Here is a 13,064-nt window from a genome sequence, read left to right on the forward strand (position 1 = left end):
ATACTTCTGCACTCTGATTGGCAGCAACTGGCTGAATATTTCCTCCCAAACTCATATTCTTCAAGATGTTGGTCATTGAGGCCATTTGAGCTGTTAGAGTCGTTAATGCATCTACTTCAAGAACTCCCGCCACCTTTCTACTTGTAGGAGCTCTAGTGTTTGACCATTGATAGTTATACTAGCAATCCTTTCCAAAATCTCAAATGCTTCGTTGTAAGACTTGGAAAGAATGGCTCCATTGGCTGAAGCATCCAAGACCATTCAAGAGGCTGCATTGAGACCATTGTAAAATGTCTCCATTTGTATACAATGTGGGATACCGTGGTGTGGACATTTTCTTAAAAGCTCTTTGAATCTTTCCCACGCATCACTAGTGGACTCATCTTCCAGCTGCTAAAACGACATAATCTCACTTCTAAACTTTGCATTTCTGGTGGGAGGGAAGTATTTTCTTAGAAATTTCTCAGCCAAGTCATTCCAATTTGTAACGGAATCGGGAGGAAGGGTGTTGAGCCATGATCTAGCTCGGTCCCTTAAAGAGAACGGAAATAGCTTCAGCCTTAATGCTTCTTCACTCACTCCTTGAAGCTTAAAGGAATCGCTCACCTCCAAAAATGAACGAAGGTGGAGATGAGGATCCTCCGTTGGCATCACGCTGAACTGCCCCACGGTTTGGAGCATTTGAAACATCACTGGCTTGAGCTCGAATTGAGCTGCTTGTATTTCTGGCTTCACAATGCCTGGATTTAGCTCATTAAACATGGGGGCAGCATATTCCCGTATTGCTCTGGCTCTGTCATCCGCCAGAACAATGGGATTAGTGACTTGCTGGCCATCCCCCTCTTCATCAACATGCTCAGCCATAGTGCCTCGGCTGTTAGCCTTTTGAGCCTTCCTCCTTTTTCTGAAAGTGCGTTCGATCTCGGGGTCAATAGGAGCAAGTTCACTATCCTCTTGCTGGTTCATACACTGTAGGTACCTGAGTTTGCACAACCCGAACCAACAAGGTTAAAAACAATGAAAATAAACTGTAAAATAGTTGATAAAACAGAATTTAATTTTAAAGTCCCCGGCAACGGCGCCAAAAACTTGTTGTGGATTTTCTAATGATTAAAATATGCGCAAGTATACACAGTCGACAACAAGTAATACAGTGATTCAGTATCAAAGTTCGTCTCCACAGGGACTTTTAAACTAAATAAATGCAATATCAACCAATAACAATTTACAATTCAGTAACCAAATCAAGAGAAAAGTTGTGTAGTTAATTCTGGAAATAAATGTAAATGAGCAAGTTAATTAAACTAAAAATCAGAGATTAAAATGAAAGAATTCTGGGTGGATTTCAGATATGAGAAAAATAGATTTGGGTGGTTAATTCATAGCTGAAATTTTAAACATAAAACCAGTACAGAATATTTCCATGAAGTTTGAACAGAAATTGAGATGAGAAAATAATACAAAATTAAAGAGAAATAGAGATTAGAGAGAATTGAGTGTTGAGCTCTAGTCCCCCTTAGGCGTCTGCCTTCTTTTTCTCTCCTATTTCGTACTCCCTTCTTCTTCTTTCTTTCTGCTTCTCTCTGTACTTTTCTTAGTAAAAATATGCAGAATTCTCTAAAATGATGGGTCTCTCTTTTCTGTTACGGCTGCCTCCTCTTTAGGGTACTTGGTTTACCCTAATTAGTAAGTCAAAGTCAATTGTGCCCTCTTGTCCTTTGCCACACCATCCAGCTGACTCATTGTACAACATTCTCGCCACCTAGGCGTCACTTATTCTTCATTAAGTCCAGCTGGAATTTGTCACGTTTCTTCACTGGTCCCTGCCGATTGCTACGTTGTGGTTGCTACAGCATTGATAGAACAGCAACATGCTATTTCCATATTTGTTCCCCTTCTTGATCCAAAGTTCCCGATCACCTATTCCAGCTTCCTTTCATGTTTAACACATACACTAAACTACATAAATCACTCAAAAATATGACAATGCAAACACAAGGTCCCTAGCTACACAGACACACTAAATTATACACAATTACACGAAATACAAATACATTACTCTTTTGTTTGGTTTGAAAATTAAGTTTAAAGATATGAAAATAACTCTAAATCTTAGAGTTATCAGTAGAACATCTAGTTGATGATGATGTGAGCAACTCGAGTTAGGACTTGGCAATACGGTATTCAGGTAATTATTAGGTCGCCTCTTAGGATGATAATCAAGTTCGAGACATGTAGTGGCCAAATCCCCTCTAGGGCGCTCTCTTCGGTCCTAAGCTCGATGAAGATGTTCAGCTTGTGGAAATCTGGTCATGACGCATACTGAAGGATTCGAGAGACTCGGAGGAACTCTATACACTCATTAATGTCCAAGCTGTGTTGCATAATTATTGTCCAAGATAACAGGAGTCTACTCTGTTAGGCAATCATATCTCTATGTAAATGGAAATTACCTTTATTAAATGTTTACCATACTTATGCACACGGTTACCCAAACCTGTCCAGGAAATTTCACTATAAGTATCAGGGATAATGGACAGGAAAGAGGACTGCTTTTTGTAATGCTGAAACTCTGCAGAAATTGTGTGAGAGTAATAATATTGTCTCATGAACTAGGTGGATTTTGACCACTGAACCACGTAAAATTATGTGTGTGAGAAATTGTTCATATAAGTTCATTACGATTTACAAATAAGCACTAATATCTTTATTAGATTTCTAAATCAACCGTTGGTGAAAAATTATGTCAACACTAATTAATGAACCAATAAATGGATGACAGAACTATATTTATTGATTATATTAATGGACTACAAGAGAAAACTCTGTAAATATAATTCTATAAATACTTAGAGTGCAATTCCATAATTATAGTGGATTAATCATGGAATTAATAAATAAGATTATTAGATTAAAGAGTTTAATTAATAATCTGGTTTATTGGAGCATCGTATTATAGGTCCATGGTCCCCAAGTCACATATGTCCTACATTGTCACTGGTAAGGATGTCATAAGGAAGATTTGTAGAGAGAATGACTAAATTGCAAATGAATTAATTTTCTGATACAAGGAAATAATTATATGATAATTATGGGTAATTAATTAATTATTTAACTATATAATTTTTATTATGAAAAAAATTATGTTAAAATAAATATTAACCATGTTTTGATTAATATAGATATAGATTAATAATTATCTTATTATAAGATAGTTATTTATTTAATTAAAAATTTAAATTAACTGATATTTATTTTGGGATAAACATATTATCTTAAGTGCTACATATTATCTTATGGGTAAGTGGTGCCTGCTAGCATATTTATTTAATTATATCTTATGGGTTGAGTACATCTAAAGGGTTCTAAATCAACATTTGAATCCTACGTAAGGTATAAGCTTTCATTTAGGATAAAAAAATCGTTGATTTATATGAAAAGATTCAAGACACTTGATAGACTACCCTAGGTAATCTTTATTCTTTTTATGAGTTATTTAATATATATGATCATGACTGGCATTAATAATTTTTTTAAACTATGTTATTCTTATTTTTCTCATTTAATACCACCATGAAAGTAATTAAAGTTTAAAAATCTAAAGAGGAACAATGGACTTGAGACCGAAATAAACCAGGTATTCAAAATCTAAAATCTAAAAACAACTATCAACATATCCAAAAATTCAAATAAAAGATTAATCAACAAATGGACAAAATTTGACAAAATGGAAAGGAACAGTTACAATGCAGACCGGATCTAGGTTTAGAAGAAAAAACTGAAATTACGATTAAACAATAAGATCATCAGATAGGAAAATTTTGAAGAAAAAAATTGCACATTACTGTGAAATTAGAAGAAATGTAATAGAAGTTGAAGAAATTTTAAACCAAATGAAACAAAACCAGTCAAAGTAAATCAAATGAGGCGGTGGCAAAAAAGAAATCCCAAATTATCGAGCAGCAAAAACGAACGAAACAAGGAATCAAATTAAAATGAAAATGGAATGGACAGAAGAATGTTTGAGAAGGAAAGAGGAAATGTAAGAAATTGTTGGAAAGTGGAGAAAATATCCGATGAAAACTGAAATGATGTTTTTTTTTTAAATTAATCGTTTTTCTTTTAAGTTTTTATTATTTTTAAAATAAAATAAAAAAACGAACACGTGATAACATAGAAACAAGGAGATATTAACAAATAACAGTTTTCTAGTACTTTTTTAAAAATTAAAAACAAAACAAAATGACCAAAATACCATTAAATAATAATACAAATAAAATAAGCAAAATAAAAACTGTGGCTTGATTTCTAAATTAATATTTATAGTATATATACTTTTTTGGACCCTGTGTTTTGTCACATTATCTATTTGGATTCTGTGTTTTGACAAATTATTTTTTGGACTCTATGTTTAGTAAAATGATTAAAATAGAACTATAAAGTCAATTTTGATGAAGAAAAAATTAAATATAACAATACAGTTTTTAAGCAGAATGATTTTATTTTTGTTCTGGATTGTTAGTTTAGTAGATTATTTGTGATTTTAGGTGAGAAAACATTGATTAAAATTGGGTTTAGGATTTTATTTTAACCATTTTACAAAATATAGGGTCTAAAAAGTAATTTATCAAAACACAGGGTCCAAACTGTTGGATTAGCTTATACATGATCTTTATTTATTTTCATGTATATCTAATATTAAACAAATTAATACGAGATAGCCTAAAACATGTTTCTAAAATTGAATTCAAAGAGAAACAAAGAATAGAATACTTACAGTATACGCAGCGGAATTAAAGAATCATTTCTTCAGTTTCTCTAACTCTTGTATCCTCTCTGTCGCAGAGTATTATCAAGAAACTGAACCGATCTTCTATTTTCTTCACAATCTTCCAATGTATCCTTGGAACCACCTAGATTAGTGTGAGCAATTCTCAACACATGAGATAGATATAGAGAGAAGAAGAGAAAATAACAAAAAGACTTAGAAAATGACTTGTGTTTCGAGAGAATCTAAAACTATCAGAAAATCTGACTTGTGACTTATGTTTTGACTTCTCTCTAAGCACTCATTTTATAGACTCAATTAGGTCATTTAATTTAATTAAAAAATCAATAAAATAATAGTCATTTTGAAGCCCTAGGTCGAAATTATCATGGGCTATAGGCCCGTGAAATTTCCTATTTGATTATAAGCCCATTGGACTTAAAATCAAGGCCTGTATTATTTTCTATTGATTTAATTATTTAAATCATTTATCAAATTAATTATTTATAATTTGAACCTTGATTTAAACTTATTTATTAATTTAGATACCAATTTTATCTTAATTAATAAATCTGCCATAATTTCTTTTTTCTTATCAAAATTACACAACTCTGTGAAACTATCCAAAATTGACCTGGTCAACTTTAATAATTCTAATTGATGATTAAATCAATTAATTGAGACTATCTAGATGATTTTATCCAAGGTACAATGGGGACCATGGGCCTATGAAATCAAGCTCCAATAAGTTATCATAAATCTAACAAATAAATTTACTAACTTATTAATTCCTCGTGACTCCACTATAGACTCGGAATTGCACTCTTGAATTCATAGAACGCTCTATAACAAATATAGATACGCTATTAATTATCCATTGTTACAACCATAATTGTCACTCAATCTTCTATAGACGGTCTACAATGGGATATGACTAAAATACCGTTTTACCCCTCATTGTATTTTATCCTTAAAACACTTAGTTCCTTGTAAATGATATTTCAGTAAACTAATTTAATTACTGAAATGAGATCGCTATCATTTAACACATTGAACCAAACTAAAAGGAAATCATCATTTCACTTCTTCATCAGAAGCTATAGATGTTCATATCTATGATTAACACTCTCACTCAATTATACTACCGAGTTCCCAAGATGTAAGTATGGGCTAGTTCGTAGGGTAAGCTGGTAACGAACAAGTCAAATAACTCAAATAATACAATCAGTTAGAATACTAACCACTCAGAATTGAGATTGAATTGATCTATGGTCAACTATATGATATGACTAGAATAGATAATAACGGTATATTTACTTATCTTATCAACTGTCAATATCGGTCTTGTCCAATGTAACAAATACATCCGATCTTATCTACTTTGTTAATGTTCTGGAAAGAACATAACACTGTAATATGTAAGTAGATCATATCGTAGATTGGCAAGTCATTGTAAATCCTGTGCACTGACTAATCTTAGGACTAACTTATTTTGAACATATAATCATATTTATATTCCACTGTAATTATGTCACTATAAATAAGATTAGTTATATGCTCGAGATTTAATCGAAGTTTATATTAAACAAATAATCACGAAAAAAAAACATGTGAGCAAAGTGATTGACCAAGTCAAAAAATGATTTCTATTCTTCTATTAATAATAAATGAGATTACAAATAAATTTGGTTTTAATTAGGGCATAAAACCCCAACACAAATAGGTAATGAGACAAAATACATGGTCTAAAAAAGTATAAACCCATATTTATATGGTAATTTAAATACCATATATCTCAAGAAGGAAAAAAGTCATATAAAGAATAATGATTCAAAATTCTCATATCTCTTCCATATAAAAAGTGTGTAAATAATTGAAATTTTTTGTTTTACCGAGTTTTTAAAAAAAATTCGTTAACTTTAATGAAATATTGTTATATTTAACAGAATATTTTTATATTTAACTATAAATTATAAACATGACTTAAACTTAGATAAAATTAAATAAATAAATAATTAAACAAATTAAAATAAGATATTTTACAATAATAATTATTTAAAAAGTAATAAAATCATACGTTTTATAACTTAAATAAAATTTAATTAAACTTAAACTTCACGTATTATAATAATATCATATTAAACATATAATATAATATAATCTATTATTAATTAGCGACAAACTTAAATTTAAAATTCACGTATAATATTAATATTATATTAAATATATAATATATAATATCTTGTTGTCACAGCCAAATTCAAAAACTAAACAAACATAAATTTAAACAAAAATTAATTAATTAAAATATGATATTTTTACTATATTTTATGATAATTTAAATAATTAAATCATATTTATTTAAAAATAATAAAGATATACATATCATTTTTTTATCTTATAAATTTGTGTGATAGTTTGATTTTTTTTTTTAAAGTGATTGAGCTATTTTTCTTCATCAAATTCACCAAAGGACATTGTGAGATACATTAGAAACTAAAATTAGTTTATGCATGTATACTACTGTCTACACTATGACTTTTTTTATTCTTATTTTATTTCTATTGTTAATTTCTTTTTAAATATTATTGTAATTTATATATATTCTATAACCATGTAAATATATATTTATATCAATGTTGTGTTTAGATGTCATATATATATAGATATTATTGATATAAATATTATATATATATATATATATTATAGAATTATAATTTATTTTATTATATATATTTTAAGAAAAAAATAGTGAACCAATTTTTATTAAAATTATAAACAATGTTTACAACTTTAAAACTAAGAAAATGATGATTGCGCATTGTTTATACCTAATAAAAAGATAAATCCCAAAAAAATTAAAAGTCATACAAGACGTAAATTCCTCTATTTGTGTTGTTTGCATTTTTTTAGAAAACGGTATAGTTTTGTTATAATTATTTGGGGAACGGTATTTTTTTGTTACAATTATACAGCAAACAATGTTTGGTATATGTTTCATAAATTTTGGTTGCAATTACTAAAAAAAAGTATATGTTCCAAAAATATTTTGCAATCATTTAGGAAATTGTATATATTTAACAAATTTGAGTTGCTATTACTTAGGAAATTGTGTATGTTTCAGATATTATATTTTTTATCCCCTACTTTTGTTGTAAATACTTGAGAAATACATAAAAGAAAACTAGTATATATTCGGGCTTTTTTTTAATATATGGATTTTTTTAGAGCCTTTTACATATATGTGGTTTTTTAAAAAAAATTCTTAAAATCTGAAAAATAGGAATTAAAGATTTAAAATATGAAAACTTTTTAATTCCAATGTAATCTAAGGGGCTGATTGGTTTAGGATTTAAATATGATTTTATGTTTTTAGAATTTAAAAATTGTGGGACCTACAAAAAATACTTGATTGGTTAAGCATTTTTAAAAATTAATTCCAAAAACAAGTTTAATTTTATTGAAGGATTTAGGAAACGAAAATATCACGTTTCCAGCATAAATCCAAAATTTGTTTTCGGCTTACTGTTACTTTTTTCTTATTCAAAAATTTCTTTTTTCATGTTTTATTTTTTATTTTTTTTCCTTTCTACTTTTTTTTCTTTTCTTACAGTCTTACTTTGATTTTTTTTCATTTCATATTTTTTACAAGTCAATCAACTTTTTTTTAAAATTATTTTGTATTTACTTCTATTTAAAATTTATAGTCATCTATATAAATTTAGTAAAATAATTAATTATAAAATCATATAACAAATATAATTTGATTCTAATTTACAATATATTTCCTAGAGAAATTCATTGAAGAAGAAAAGTATTTGATCAAATAAAAATTACAACAAATAAATAAAAAAAATATTTCACTTCAATTATTATTATACTAAAAGTAAAATATATATAATTACATATTCAATTTTTAGATTTTCTACAAAATAATTATTCAATTTATAAAACTAAAAAATGATTAGCAGACAATACAATCAATCACATTTTCAGAAACATATTTTCAGCATTATATCTAGATTCTTATTTCAAAATCATAATTTTTCAACATAAAGTTTTTAAATCACTAACCAATCATGCCCTAAAAAATATAACTTTAATTTAGAAAAAAAAATCAAAATTAATGACAATGCAATATTGTTATAAATTTAATCAATAATTATTATTAAATTTTAATTTATCTATATAATTAAATTTTACTTAATTAAATCTATTGATAAATCAAAATTTAATATTATACAACCTATGTATATAAAATATATAAAATTAAAATAATATTCAAATTCAGTTGTTCCAATCACATATTCAGTTTCTGTTATATTTTCAAATTTAATACTAATCACAGATTCATTTTTTTAAAACTCAAAAACAGTTTACTGACATTGAACCAATCACATTTTCAGAAACATGATTTTAGTCACTAAATTCAGATTTTCATTTCAGAATCACATTTTTCAAAAATACAGTTTTCTAATCACGAACCAATCAGACCCTAAATTTCCACTTAATCCTAATTACTTCCATTTTATTCTCTCTCTTCATATGTCGATCTCTTCTCTCTCTCTTGATACACACCAAAGTTTTGTCGTGCATTTTGGGTAATCTTCAATCACACCAACCGGCCCCATTGTTTCCGATCACCACTTCCTACATTTTTTTTTATCACCGCTAACCTCAAGGTCGCCATCTTCTCTGATAGTAACAGGCTCCATCATTTCAGCTAACTATCATCTTCACCAGCCCCTTCTTCAACAAACACAATATTTTAGTTATGGTACACTACAATTGAGTAACATCTTTTCTTCAATATACTAATTAATGATCACAATGTTTAAGCTTTTCTTCTCTCTCGCTCTCTCTATATATATTGACGATCAACCTCTCCTTTTTTTAGACCAATCGAAATCCTCCATTTTTTCTAGTCGAGTTTTTTTCTCTACCAGGTACTAGATTAACGAAGAAGATGATTGGCATTCCTCTAGTATGATCGAATCTGATTGGGAGAACAAATAAAGGTAATGTATATATAAATATAATGAATAATCTGGTTTTTATTCAATTAAATCGATCTAACTCTTAACAAATAAAATATGACATTATTCATCTAACAGTAGTAAATTATTATCCCTATCTATATAAAATATCAAAATCACATCCAAATTTGTTCTAACAATAATGCCTCATGTATGTCCATTTTCGTCAAATAGAGAGAATTTTCTATGGGATTAGAGCGTATTATAGGATCCAAAAATCATAAACGGTCTATATTGTTTTAATAAAAAAAATTGAGGTATAATAGAATCTGCTTGCTGCATGTTGATTCTGAATCTTGCTGATAATGTCTTTGTGAGGGTAGTTAACTCTTTTCAAGCTTGAAGAAGTAACTTGGTGCCTGCATTATTTGTTGATCAAATATGCGAAGCCTTAATTGATTTTGGCAAAAAGAATTCTGGTAGTGAGAAAAGTAGTCTGGAATTTGATTATTTGTTTTTTTAGCTAAAAGAAGTAACCTGATACATATATTGTTTGTTGATCAAATATGTTGAGCTTTAATTGATTTTTGCAAAAGAAAACCTAGTAGTGAGCAAAGTAACCTGGTACCTACATTCTTTGTTTATCAAATATGTTGAGCCTTAATTTATTATGGCCAAAATAAACTTGGTAGTGAGAAAAGTATCCTTGAACTTGATTCTTTTTCTTTTTTTAGTTTAATGAAATAACATGGTAACTGCATTGTTTGTTGGTCAAATATGCTGAGTCTCAATTGAATTTGACAAAAGTAACCTAGAACTTGATTTTTCTTTTTTATCTTTTTTAGCTTAACAAAGTAACCGGGTACATGCATTGTTTGCTGATCAAATATGTAAAGCCTCAATTGATTTTGACAAAAAAAAAAAAAAACTGGTAGTGACAAAAGTAATCTGGAACATGATTCTTTTGTCTTTTTTAGCTCAACAAAGTCATCCGGTACTCTGAACTAATGTAATTTTTTATTTTTTTTAAATAAAATAACTGGTACTCTAGATTATTGAATAATATTTTGTATTAGGTTACTTTATTCAGAATACACTTACTATTTGTGATTTTGTATTGTTTTATGTATCTTTTTTTACCGATCTTACCATGCAACACCATTACTTTCCAAGTTATTGAAGAAAAAAGAACATTTACTATCAACATTCAAGAGAAAACTTGTACATGTAAAAGGTTCCAAGAAAATGGAGTACCATGTTCACATGCCCTTGTGAAATCCACCAATGGAGATGTCAAACAAGCGAAAAAAATACAACAAAATGATCTATTCAATTTACTTAGACAAATTTCATTTTTATAATTCATAATACAAGTACTATGATACTTTGGAAACAAGGCGAACCTTAATTTATTTTGAAACAAGTTACCTGGTGGTGAAAAAAGTAACATGTCACTTGATTCTTTGCCTCTTTTTTTTTTTTATTAAAGTAACCTGGTACATGAAATTATCATATGATCGAATATGGTGACACTTAATGAATTTTGGAAACAGTAACCTTGTAGTGAAAAATGTATCATGTCGCTCGATTCCTTGACCTTTTTGCAGAATAAAGTAATCTAGTGTATACAAAAAAAATCAACTTAAATGTACATGCAAATAACAACAAAATCACTTAAAAGTAACCTAGAACGAAAAATGTAACCTGAAATTCCTGATGGTAATATAATCTTGAACAAATGTATCATTTTACTGTTGAAGGTAACCTAATCTAGAAATAATATATCAGGTTACTTCTAAAAGTAACCTAATCAAGAGCCAACAATTATATGAAAAAAAAACTACCTTAAGTAAAAAAAAATAAATAACACATAAAATTACAAAAATATCCTTTAAAAATTAGGTGAAATGACAAAAAATGCCTCCAAAAAATAATACAAAATCGTAAACACTAAACTAATTAATAAATATGGCTTTATTTCAAAATAAACTGAAAAATATGGAAATACTTTTCCACATAATTAGCTTAAGTTAGGAAAAAGTCATATATTAAGAAATTTTTTAAAATGTCCATATTTATGAAAAAATATAGAAAATAATTCATATCCAATATATATTCTAGAAACTTTAGTTGCAATTACTCAACAAATAGTTTATGTTTTGTATATGTTTTAGAGATTTTGGTGTTTTTTACTTAAAAGAATAGTATGTGGTATATGTTACAGATTTTTTTTTTTTTTTTGAGCAAATGTTACAGAAATTTTAGTTGCATTTACTTAACAAATGATATATGTCGATATATATTTAGTATATGTTATTAAAAATTTTGTTGCACTTACTTAAAAATTGGTATATATACTACAAGTATTTTCGATTTTTTTTTTAAATCGTATTTTTTCTAATAAGTATATTTTGGAAGAAATAAAAATATAAGAACATAATTATTCAAAATATATGTATAAGATCATAAAATTGAGTAAAAAAAACTTGTTAATTTGGAAAAAAAAATCTCTACTATTTTTTTTTTGTTAACTTTAAATAATTTTTTTTATATACATATTTATATGAACTAGAATCATTTTTAACTTTCAAATGTTATTTATAATTTTCTATATAAAAAAATTATCTTATTATTATTATTATGTGAAAGTACAATTTATTATACAATTAGATAAATTAAGTCACAAATAAACCCCAGAATACAATACAATTTGGATCTTTGGTAGAAGTAGCTGAAAATAAAAAATTTATCTTTTGTTTCTTTTTTCTTTAAAAAAAATTACCATGATGACAAGTAAGTTGTAGAGTCTTTTCTCTAATGATAATAAGTAATAAACAGGGCAGGACAGGGTCAAGTATGACTCTCCCGTCCCCGTCCTATCTCGAGGTCGGGACCCCATCGGATACAATACATTTCTTATGTCCTATCTCGAGGTCGGGACCCCATCGGATACAATACATTTCTTATGTACCCATAGGTGTTATATTGGATTTGAATCAGATTTCGGATCAATCTATATTGATTGACTAGCAGGCGGTCTGGACTCATTTTTTTCTGATCGGGTACCCATTTAATAAAAATATTTAAATTTTTTTTAAATTGATAAAATAAATTAAAATAATTAAAAAACATATTATACTATTAAAAAATATATATTTTTATATAAATTACAATATAAATAAAGCAGGTTTGGAACAGGAGTCATGTCCCCCGCCCTGCTCCATTAGGGGCGGATCCTCACAAGGACCCTACCATGCGGGTTAAATTGACATCCCTAAGCAAAAGTAGTAACATTAGCTCAAATTTATCAATGCCGCTGC

At 28.0% G+C, this 13,064-nt stretch overlaps 1 non-coding gene across 1 annotated transcript; it reads left to right on the forward strand.

The window, feature by feature from the left end:
- The first annotated feature begins 316 nt into the window (after window positions 1-316).
- LOC133813017 (small nucleolar RNA R71) lies at window positions 317-423 on the forward strand. The gene has a single exon (XR_009884067.1). It is a non-coding gene; the product is annotated as a small nucleolar RNA R71 (small nucleolar RNA).
- The last annotated feature ends 12,641 nt before the right edge of the window (window positions 424-13,064 follow it).

This window comes from Humulus lupulus, chromosome 1 (genome assembly GCF_963169125.1).
Source record: "Humulus lupulus chromosome 1, drHumLupu1.1, whole genome shotgun sequence".
Taxonomy (NCBI): Eukaryota; Viridiplantae; Streptophyta; class Magnoliopsida; order Rosales; family Cannabaceae; genus Humulus; species Humulus lupulus.